Below are 12,750 nucleotides of genomic sequence, written 5' to 3'. Positions count from 1 at the left end.
TGTGCTAATTTAGTGAGCATTTGTAGAGCAAAACATATAGCTTACTTAAAAATTTGGTGTCATCTGAAAGCGCAGTGCGAAATCCTTTGAGCTGGTCAAAGTTGTCACGCATTATCATAACCCTGTGCCATCCGATTGTGCAGTGTTTTACATTTAACAGTTTCTCCAGCCAATCTGGAATGTCTGTGCAGTTTTTGTAGCAGAACTGCATCATTTATTAGAGCACTGTAGTTCTGGAGCTACAGCAAATGCCATGCTGGGGGTTAGACTTGTCTGTGGTATCAATGATGGCGGAATTTAGAGATGTCTGTTGGCAGAGTCCACCTTTGATTTTAATAAGCTCTGGAAATAGCTCAAAGCATGGCAGTAGCTGCATAAAATGCTTTGTATTTACAGGGAGGTGCTAAGAATATAGATAGCCAAACAGTCCCAGGCACCATACACAAATTGTCCAGCATTCACACAAAGCAAATGAATCTTTAAGTAAACAGAGGTACCTCCTTATGAACTCACAGTTGCTTTAGATGTGGGGAGAAACATGATCATATCCCCTGCCCATACAAGGATACAGAGTCCTGGGTTTGCTAGAAGCAAAGACTTCTTGCAAAAGTGTGCTGTAAAAACTCGATACATGGAACGGAGAAGGAGGTTCAATATATTGCAGCGGAGGAAGAGGAGCCAGAAGCCAAGGACTTGGTGTATACTATGTTTAATGTTACCAGCAAAAGCCAAAGGAGAAGCCACTGTGAATGGATGTTACAATGAATGGACAAAGAATAACCATGGAGATGGATACAGGAGCTTTTCTGTCTAATCAGAGAAGATACTTATCACCTGTTGTGCCACGGCCAAGGGATAATACACCACTCTTGGGAGCTAGAAAGGTGGTGTTATGTACATACACAGGAGAACAAGTTCCAATGAGAGGTACAGTCAATGTGTAGGTGTAATACCAGGACCAGAAGCTATGCTTACCTTTACCTCTCCCAAACCTACAGACAGACTGAACTTGTAGTAGTAAGGCAATTATGCTAGAAAGGGCAGAATAATCACATGTAATTGCCTGAGGCTGGTTGAGTGGTTCTCAACCAGGGGTACATGTACCTCTAGGAGTGCACAGAGGTCTTCCAGGAGGTACATCAGCTCATCTAGATATTTGCCTAGTTTTACAGCAGGCTACATAAAAATCACTAGTGAAGTCAATACACCTAAAATTTCAGACAGACCATGACTTGTTTATACTACTCTATATACTATACATTGAAATGTAAGTACAATTTACATTCCACATTTTCAGTAATAGGGTGGCTGTGACACTTTTGTATTTTTGTATCAGATTTTGTAAGCAAGTAGTTTCTAAGTGAAGTGAAACCTGGGGTACACAAGACAAATCGTATTCCTGAAAGGGGTACAGTAGTCTGGAAAGGTTGAGAACCACAGCTCTACCCCAATCTCTGAGTTAGGATGTTCTGTTTTGTTGTTATAAGGTTAATGTTTAATGTTTATTACTAACTTAAAGTGTAATATTGTAGGCATTTTGTTATGCTTATTGTTTCCTGGTGGCCAGTGCTAGAATAGCTATTTACTGTTAAAAGCCCCAAGGCTGTACTGAACATGATGGGGATGGGGTAGGGAGGGAGGTTTGGGATTGTGTGCAAGGATGTTTTTGGGAGATGGAGGCTGATTAGTTTTCTGTGTGAACCTGTATTAGAATAAAAGATCTTTTTCAGTTCTAATCTGTTTTGGGTCTCATACAATACAGTACAAACCGAGGAGTGGTGAGTAGGAGTAGAGAGATGACTTTACCTCTGTGTACAGCATTGGTGGAACTGATATGGGAGGACTGCTGTCCATATTTGAAAAAGGAGGTTGCAAAACTACATGATCTAATGGCCCATTCTGGCCTTAAAAAATCTATGAATCTATTAATCTCTTAAAGCACACTGTACATTTAACACATTATCCTGCGGTCCTTTGACACTACCATCCCTGTCCTCATAATTCACTCATTGTAGTTCCAAGTTTTGCCTCTAGAAGGACTTTGCCACTTTCCTTTCAGTCCTCACCAGCAACACATCTCGTCAGTAGTGAGTGACAGTTGCTTGCTTGTCATGTATTCTGGCTGATGCTGACCACAAAGGGTGAGGGTGAGCTACAATGAATGTGTAGTTGATATGAGAGCCTAATATTCCCTGCAGTCTCTCCCTCTTTGGATGTACTGAAGCCTCTGCTGCTTGAAATCTTTGCTCTGAACTGAAAACACTAGGTTTGGTTGCTCATTGCAGTGGAAGAGGATTTGCCTTTCTGCTTATGAACCTAAAACAACTGCAGGAAGTCTCAGGAATATCAGGAACCCAGTGTTTCATCCCTGTGCCTTTTCCCATGCCATCCCTTATAAAATGATCCTCCTCCTGAGCTTTTCTGCAAGGCCAGTGCCCCCTATGCATTCAGATAACTTCTGAAGACCACTTCTTCTGCTACTACTGCAAGATATTTAGTTTTTCTCTATAATCAGGGGGAAAGGGGTGAGGAGACCACACTTCACCACACTATGTACCTGACTTCACTGAGTCACCATGTGGTCTTATTGTTGTAACATCTGTCCTTCCTTCCCTGACACACCATATTGTTTTCTCTCCCCCTTCATTCTGCCATTGTCCAACATTAGATCCTGATCCTGCAATCTGATGGTTGTGGTTGGACACCTGTACCCATGTGGAGCCTCATTGACTTCAGTCAGAATTTGCACAGATGTAAGTCTGCCTATATTGATCTGATTGCATGATCAGGGTCTGAGACTGGAAATTTTTGGGGTAGCAGGGACTATGTCCTCTTATCTGTACTGTCGGAGAAAAACACAGTTCTCACTCTCTGGTTGGGTGCAGCAAAGTTAGATACTTTATTTTCTCTAGCAATTGCGTGGAGGGAGAGAGTACACTGGGACACAGGGTTTCCCCCTCCTAGGCAGGTCTCTCTACACATAAACAATTCCAGCAAGCATTTATACCTTTTGTTACATACAATAATGAGCAACAGCTGCATTTGGTTTATACATAGGTCATTTTGATATTTTATTTTTTACATTTATTTAGACTCTAGTCTACATTCCATACTTATTTACACAAGGTTGCAACAACTTCTCACACAGTTCTTTCCCATTTGCCTCACACAATCCTTGCTTCTATAAATCTCGCGTTATTAGGCTAACAGCTAGCCTGACTTTTGCTCACAGAAGAGACTGTTTGCATTGAAATCCCCTTCAAATCCCTGTCAGTTCTTGCTCTACTTCCACAGTACTGTGAAATATGTTGCATGTTATTGGGTGCTGTAGAATAGTAAATAATAATTTACCTTGACTTCCCCCCCCCCTTTTGATTTTTCTTGCATTTTAAAACTCCAGAGGGCAGATTCTCAGCTCGTATAGATTTGCATAGCTCCATAGATCAGCTGAGGATCTGCCCCAGGATATTTGCAATTCTATTTTCTGGAATTAACTAGGGTGGTGCTGTCAAGCACTACTCAGATTTATTTTAGTTTACCTTTATTCACTCATTACTATGCTAGATGGTGAACTAAAAATGTATGAAAACGGTTTGTGATTGTAATGACATACTGCATGTTGGTTTAATGAATGGATGTGAATAGATAATCAGGTTATAAATCAAGTCAGGGATTTAGCTAATATCATGAATTGTGACAATGAAGCTTGAGCAGTTAGTCATAGCTAACCGAGACTCATTTGTAACTATAACTTTTTCAAACCCAAGTCATTGTTCTTGGAATACTTAAGGGGGGGAAATCACACTTTGTGAAGACAGAAGAACATTTTTAGTTTGCTTATGTTGTCTGGCCGTATTCCAACCTCAGTAATTGCATTTGCATACACCAGATTTCCTCTATAGTTTCAACCAGAGAAACTGTTCTTCATTTCCTCTTCTAAATCCTTCATCTCCCCAACCCCCTTGAGAACCAGCAAACTCTTGTAGTGTTATTAATGCAGACTAGAAGTTGTAGTTCAGTAGTGAGTCATCTTTCGCTCATTCATTTTATATATATATATCATCTTTTGTCAAGAACTCCAAGAAGCTTTACTGTGTGTGTGTGTGTGTGTGTGTGTGTGTGTGTGTGTGTGTGTGTGTGTGTGTGTGTGTGTGTGTGTGTGTGAGTAATCTATCTATCTATCTATATAAAATTTTCCAAACTTCCAGAAATATATTGGTCAGAGATCCAGACAGGCAAAATTCAGTCTTATAACAGCAGCAGGTTTAAAGTCTGATATCTTAAAATATTCAGGGATAAAATTTGAATCTTCATAATAGTAGAAATGGAAATTTTTCTTCTTTTCTTTGGAAATGCACATCACTTGCCCCTAGCAATAGAAAGTCCAAACATATTCTAACTTAGAACTCTGACATAATTTCATATAGAAAATGTATTTTAGATATTTTAGAGGTTTCTAACCTGTATTAGTCTGAAATCCTAAAAATATATTTTTGTGTTATTATAATTTGTATGTCTATGTCTTATTTATTTTAATAACAGTTTAAACTGCACAAATATAACATGATTTTATATACAATATGATATCTACCAGGCTACCACCACTATCTGATCTTCCCTAATCATATGTCTGCCAATATTGGTCATGCTTCTACTTACTGCTGATATACACTGGGTATGTATTAATAGGGTACTTCATAACCCTGACAGTTAGAAACCTCCCTGGTCATAGAAAAACTGAAACTCTTGTGGTTTGTTTAAGGATGTAGGGTTTGATCCTGCTCCTGGGATTGTAACTTAAGGTGATCCTACACAGAGCTGCACAAAGCACAGGGTAAAAGGCCTCACTTTTTCTATGTAGTCATAGGTCATTGTTTTCCATGAAATTGGAAGAAACAACCTCTAGTAAATGGATTTCTTTATTTGTTAACTTTAATTTTGCTAGTCAAAATATGTTCAAAGGAAATTAAGACAGAGTAGCATGCCAGGATTCTTACTTGTTTTTATCAGCTATATGCCTGCTTCCACTTGTTATTGTCAACATGGTAAAAAAAAACATCTTTGGTGTATTTGAATAGATGGCCTTTAGTGTAATTCACTGACTCATGCAGCACAGCCAGACAAGTAAAGCCCTCCAGAGGTGTTCTGGAGGAGTACTAGACATAAGCAATCTAACTCCGCTGATTTTGATTTGCCCCCTGGAAATGTCAGATCTGAAAGTTCATTGACTTTGTTGGCAAGAGATATATGTCTCTGTTAGATTTCATTTGAGCCTGGACGTATGGTACATTTGTTATTGTCCTGCTGCTGTAAGTCTAGGAAAGTCAGACCTCGAATCCTGGAAGCAGTGATATAACTTTGATCAGGCAAATATTCAATGCCCTTACTGTGATGGGGGTGAAATGAGAAGGGGGTAGATTGCTTATGCCTAAAGCCGCAGAGTAAGAGCATGTGTTTAAACCTGCTAAAATGCAGGCTGCTGAATCAAAACAAGGTTATTCTAGATAACATTTTCTGTTAGCAATTCAAAGTGTAAAACAAAAAGTGAATTGCAAATCAATGAACCATGAAAATACATATTTAAAATAAATACTAAGCTGGGGAAACAGAAGGATTCCACTGAAGTCAAGAATTTTGATTCATCACGGTTTATCTGGGGAAATGGTTAATTCTAACTGAGGTAAAGAACTCCACCATTTTCTAATCCCCTTCTTTCAACACTGTGTTCTAATTCTCTCTCACTCTAATGCAGAATGTTTGTCTTAATCATGAAAGCTCTGGAATGCAAGAGCTTAAAGGGTTAAGAAAACTAGGAATCCAGCAGTTATTTCCTCTCATAATCTGATTAAAATTTTGTGTTGAAAATATTAGACTTGGTTTTAAAAGGTGTTCACATTCCAAGTATACAGGGCATAAAACATGCAGAGCCACATACTGACCTTTAGGTGTGCGTACCAGACAGAGATCTGCAGCCCACTTGGACCCCATGACCATGAAGCCTTACTCTAATCCTGAGTGGAAGGCCCCCTCATATCTGCCTAGTTCAGCCGCTCACTAGACGCTGCCCTGCTGACTCCACTTCCACAGTGCCATAAGTAGTAGAGGGTATTCAGGGGAAGTGGTGACCCCATCCACATCCCAGTGTGGAGAACTAAATCTCCCCCAGAAACAGTGTTGTAGGCTAGAAGTGGACATTCAATGGACAAGGAGATTTTTTTCTCCCCTCGTCCCCCAAATCATCAGGGCTGGGGTTCACAGCCGCTAACTAGGCAATACACCAGCAGCTAACTTTTCTGTAGGCTCTGACTGAGCGTTCCAACTTCCTTGGATTCTTCTGTCTTCACCATGAAGTCTGCTTTGTGGAGATTACTACACACACACACACACGAGAGAGGGAGAAAGGGATCAGGAATTGTGGGGGGCGATCAGTGGAGATGGAAAAATTCCCTTCTTTGGCCTGAGAAGCCCTTGACCATGCAGAGTAGATGAAAACTTTTTCCTATCATCTGTTATCACACTGGCCTCAGAATTCTGAAGGCTTTCTAGACCAGGGTGGTACTCTCCTACATGGGCAGATGGTAGCCCTCTGCCCTTCAGGATTTGGGCCACCCTATTTGTCATCTCAGACAGCTTCTCTTGTAATTGCATAGTGAATTGCAATACTGCACACTCTAACTTGTCATTCCACTATGTTCTGGTACATACTGTTCTAGAAGGAACTTGCTGAACTTTATGGAGGTGCAACTGACAAAACTGTCTTGGTATTATATTGAGATTATTAGGCCAATGGTGATCATAGGTAAGTTTAGATCATTTTATCTTCTCCTGGTTACCATAAGCTTCATGTGTCCGAGTCAATGTGAAAATTGCCAGGATTGTAAATGTCTAAAAGACATTTCATGCTAGAGAAGAGCACTATGAAAATCTTTTTCTTATCTTAAAGTGCATGCTACATGGGTCAAGCTTGTTCATTTCCTTAGTAAAGGATCAGCATTTGATTTTGAGCTACAAAAAGTTATCTCTGCAGAAAGGAAGTGATATTCAATTTTGAAGGGTTTTCTTAATACAACCTTATCCCCAGCTCCCTTTTTACAAGTGAGTGGCAGTACCCTCTGAACAGAACTAATGCCTCTTTCGGAGCATGACAGCATTATTAATCAGCACTTCAAAGATGTGGATCATATGAATGCTCTTTCCCGGTTGGCAGAGAATTAATTAATTCAGTTCATGGCTGATCCTAATTAGCTAAGTATATTCAAGAAACTAAAAATGACTCTCTGATATTTGATACTAATTGGACATGTCTTAGAACAAATGTCTCAAGCTATTGGTAAAGTCCACATTTACGAAACTATAAAATAATTAAAACTTTTCCTCATCTTAATTGTAGTTTATAGATTATGTAAAACATTACCCAGATGTGTTGGATTTTTGTAAATGTTTAAAAGAAAGAATTGGTTTTGCTGAACATCAAAATTAAAGCAGTGGTGACTGTTTTGAACATCTTATCTGAAAAATGTACAAGAATTTTTAAAGGAAATCTTTGTAAAAGAAATATGTATACCTTATTGTAATTTTTCAGGCATAAAGATGAAAAGGACATTACTTTGATTTTTATTTTATAATCTTGACATATAATATTGATTGTTTTTAAACATTTTGTCCAAATTTGATTTCAGTTTTCAAAGTTGTATGCAATTATGGGGGAGGGTGTCAGACAATAATTATTTAATGGCAGTAGCTGTTGAGATTCAAAAAGTTAAAGCTACTTAAATGGCACCCCTGCTCCAGCTCTGCTAACACTGGCATTGCAACATGCTTTATACACTTTAAGGTGGGGCTTTAAGTTCTCAAGCAGCATTTTTCTTATTTTGCATATCTGTAAATTTCAATTATCATCACGGGCAATATTTTTCATTGGTTTGTGTGACATCAACATTTACTAATAAAAATCTAATCCTTCCAAGGCTAGTTATACCTATCTCTGTGGAAATAGTATCCATGTCATAAATTGCACAGACATGTGATAAATTTATTTCACTCACCGTTGACCGCTTCACCTGAATCATGCTCTCTAATCCATCATCCTGGGACTTGTTTTAACAGTTCAGATCCCTGAGCAGCTTCAAATGGCTGTCATTCACATATAAATCACATGCCTGTAAAGTATTTCCTACTTCTACCCGTCTAATGTGGAATTTCCCTCTCTCTCAACCCAAAATAATCTGTCTGAGGCCTAGCCCAGGCAAGATTTAGTACTGGGCCAGTAAAAGATCCCTGTACATAAAAATGCCCCAGTTTTAAAATCTGGTATCTCACATCTTCGCAGGGCTAGAAAAAGTAGTTTTGGTCCACTGGGCAAGGGCTACAAATTCTTGCTTCTAGTCCTGGGAACTTCTGAAATACAGGCCTTCAAAGTTATGAAATTATACGGCATTTCTGAAGGTCTTTGGGATGATTTACATGAGTGGTTCTCAGCCAGGGTACACATACCCCTGGGGGTATGCAGGGGTCTTCCAGGGGGGTTCATCAACTCATTTAGATATTTGCCTAGTTTTACAACAGACTACATAAAAAGCACTAGTGAAGTGAGTACAAACTAAAATTTCATACAGACAATGACTTCTTTATACTTTTTTATATACTATACACTGAAATGTAAGTATAATATTTATATTGCAATTGATTTATTTTACAATTATATGGTAAAAATGAGAAAGTAAGCATTTGTTTCAGTACTAGTGTGCTGTGACACTTTTGTACTTTTATGTCTGATTTTGTAAGCAAATCGTTTTTAAGGGAGGTGAAACTTGGGGGGTACACAAGACAAATCAGATTCCTGAAATGGGTACAGTAGTCTGGAAAGGTTGAGAGCCACTGATTTACATAACTCACTCTTGTCTTTGTCACTTGAATAAGTATGACCATCCCATGTCAGTAATCCAACTCATATTAGTAAAACCATTTATACCATCCCATTCAGCGGTCATAGATTATGTGGGTGCCATATGTGTTACAGAACAACTATTTAATGAATGTTTTGGGGAAGGGTTTTTTTTTAAGGGACTTTTTTTGTATCCTCCCGCATGGAAAACCATGTATCTTAATTACCATGAATCCAGTTATGCAGGCTCTGAGGAGGAGAGAAATTAAAATGAACATATGTAAAACTCCTTCGGTAATGATCTGAATATGCAATGTCATAAGTTTAAAGCCCAGTATCTCAGGATCTGCCAGTGTTAGCAGCGAGTGCTCTACACTGCAAACCTCCTGAAGTTGGGAAGCTTCTTTTTCCTAGTTGTGCAGGTATGCAGGATACTAGTCTATAAAGCTGTGATCTTTTGATTTGTAGAACTCTTCCACTTGCTCAGAACTGAATTTTGCCTTGCCTGGGGATCAGACAGTTTTCATTTTGAAGATGTGGGAGACAGTCCATATTTAGGAGGAGGAGAAAACTTTTCTCTGGTGTGTTGACTTAAACATATGTAATATGATATAAAATGTGCAACCACCTAAGAGGGGCTTTTCCATAACACTCCTTAACTTATCTACTGTAGACTTGTTCACTCTCATATCCAAGCCATTAGCAAGAAAGCCCTGCTCTCCACACCTCTTCCTTTGATACGAAATGTTGATGATTGTTTTCCAGACTGAGACCAGGCACTCCAGAAGTGCTCCCTTTCCTTTCTTACCTTTTATAGACTAAATAAATAAATCATGTCCCTCAAGCATGTAGATGAGGCTTAGCCATCCCTACCAAACCTGAATCTAAATTCTCCCACATTCAGACCACTTCTTGGAAAATGTCAAGCTGTTTCTTTTATCACCAGCCAAACTGATACTTTCTGTACTCTATAGGCCCCTTCAACCTGCATACTCTTACTTTCAGGCTTTCTTGGATGTAATCACTACTGGGTCTAATGCTGATGTTCTTATTCAGGGTTGAAAAGGGACCCTAGCAGCTCCAGCCAGCTCCGCCAACCGGGCCGTTAAAAGTCCGGTTGGTGGTGCTGCGGCACTAAGGCAGGCTAGTCCCTACCTGTCCTGGCTGGTACTGCGCTGCGCCCTGGAAGCAGTCAGCAGGTCCGGCTCCTAGGCAGGGGGCCATGTGGCTCTGGCCAATGGGAACTGGAGGGGCAGTGCCTGCGAGCGAGACCGGTGTGTGCCGTGGAGCCTCCTGCCCTCCCCCCCCCCCGCCTAGGAGCTGGACTTGCTTGCTGCTTATGGGGTGCAGCACGGTGCCCCAGGACAGGCAGGCAGCCTGCCTTAGCCCCCCCACTGTGCCACTGACTGGGAGCCGCTCCAAGGTAAGCCCAAGCCCGAGCCCCAACCCCGCGCCCCCCAAAACCTGGAGCCCCCTCCTGCACCCCAGAGTCTGCATCCCTGGTCCAGAGCTCTTACCCCCCTGCACCTCAACCCCCTGCCCCAGCCCAGAGCCCTCTCCCATGCCCTGAACCCCTCATTCCCAGCTCCACCCCAAAGCCCTCACCCCCTCCTGCACCCCAACCCCCTGCCTCAACCCGCAGTCCCCGAATCCCTCAGCCCCAGCCCCAAGCCTGGAGCCCCCTCCTGCACCCCAAGCCCCTCATCCCTGGCTCCACTCCAGAGCCCTCACCCCCTCCCACACCTCAACTCCCTGCCCCAGCCCAGAGCCCCCTTCCATACCATGAACCTCTCATTTCTGGCCCTACCCCAAAGCCCGCACCCCCGTTTAGAGTCCTCACCCTCTCCCACACCCCAACCCCCTGCCCCAGCCCAGTGAAAGTGAGTGAGGATGGGGGAGAGTGAGCCACGAGGGAGGGGGAATGTAGTGAGTGGGGGCGGGGCCTCTGGGAAGGGGTGGGACTAGGGTTTCAGTTTTGTGCCAATAGAAAGTTGGCAACCCTATAAGTGCCTTACTCCATAAATAGTCTCATTTGCTTCAGTCTAGACTTGCTACCAATCTTTAGTCTTCTGGTGTCATCGTCACTTGAAACTCTAGTAATCATACTGGTTATTCCCTCTGACCCTCTTGCCTAGAACATTATTTCTTACTGGGATTCTCCTCATCTCTCTCAACTCTCAAAACCACTCCAGAAGTTAATTTGTTGATCAAAAACTTTTCAAAGGTTTAAACCATTCTCTTTGGCTGAAAAATCTCCTCTGGAAATCTCACAAGAACTGGCTTGTTCATGATGCATAATCTGTTTCCAGACAGATCAGAAATACCGAGGCCTGATTCTCTACCACACTTTTTCATGATAAGTACCTGAGTCCAACTAGTAGTCCTGTTGCTTGACTGACTCCACTAAGACTACTTGCAGAGTAAGTTACTGCTCAATGTAATTAAGAGTGGCAGAATCTGGCCCTGCAGGCCTGATCCTAAATCCACTGAATTCAGTGATCTCAAAATGAGTAGGGTTTTTTTCGTTTATTTCAGTACTTTCTGTACTGGTCCCAGATGAAGCCTGAACATGATCAGGAGATAAAGAGAATATAACCAGCCTTTTTCAACCTTCATAAAATGCTCACCCAGGTACCTTCAAATGACTGTCTTCATTCATTCTTCTCTGATCTGAACTGCTGTGTTCTGCTCTTTTCTACTGATTTTAAATGTGGGTTGCCTATGAAAGCAGGTGCCAAATGGATTTTACTGCTTGCATGTTGTTAATCCTTCTACTTCTCGCCTATCCTACAGCTTCATAGACTCATAATGATTTTTGATACAGTTTAGCATTTGTGTAGCTATTTCAATCAGTTTCTTCAAAATGTTAAATATGTTCAAAGGGGGCAGTCAGTGTAGGCAGGCACAGGAAGAGAAGTGAAGCATAATGTATTCTTATTTGCAATGTAACTAAAGACTTTGACTAGCCTTCAAGTATTTCAGAGAAGATCTATGAAGCCTTCTCTTCTGCTTAATGATGTAGAAAATGTTCTGCGCTAGAATGAAGAAATTCTCAAGCACATAAATTGCAATTTTACCCTGAAGGGTTCAGCTTTGTGTTTACTCAAACCTTTCAACTTCATCATAATATAAATGAAAGCTTGTATTGCACAACACACCCCTTGGTCACCCCAGGAATCAAGCTGCTTTTACAAGGACAAAGTATTCACATACCACTTACTGTTTTTATCCTTTTCATATAAGGAAAGTCTGCAGAAAGATTCTAAAGGAAACCATTACTGCTTCATTTCCATCTCTAATTCAGCTGGCCATTATATGCTTGTTTAGTATTTTAGATAGATATGATTTATGTAAAAAAAACATACAAAAAAGTCTTCTGGCTCATCACTCTTGAAATTCACAATTAATCTGAATTTAGAACACCTTTTCTACTAACTAATGTAGCAATAGGAGGTTCACTGAAACTTTATGAAATTTAGGAACACTTGACAAAGGCAATGCTGTGTTGTTATTAATGAGGTATTACATTAGCCAATCAGGATCAGAGCACAATGATGTTAAGGACTCTACAAACACATAGTAGGAGGCAGTCTCTGCACCAAAGAATTCACAATCTAAATAGAAAAAAAATAGACCAAAATTGGGAGAAAGAAAGGATTATTTTCTCTACTTTAAAAATGGGGAATTGTGGCATGCACAGATTAAAACCTTGATCCTGCAAGCATTTGCACATGTGCTTAATTTTAGGCATGTGAGCACTGCTATTGAAGTCATTGGGATTGTTCATATGCTTAAAATTAAGCACATGCATAAGCATTTGCAGGATTGGGACATAAGTGACTTGCCCAAGGTCAAACAGGAAAACC

Source organism: Emys orbicularis, chromosome 1, assembly GCF_028017835.1.
Source record: "Emys orbicularis isolate rEmyOrb1 chromosome 1, rEmyOrb1.hap1, whole genome shotgun sequence".
NCBI lineage: Eukaryota > Metazoa > Chordata > Testudines > Emydidae > Emys > Emys orbicularis.
Note: the sequence above shows the minus strand (reverse complement) of the source record.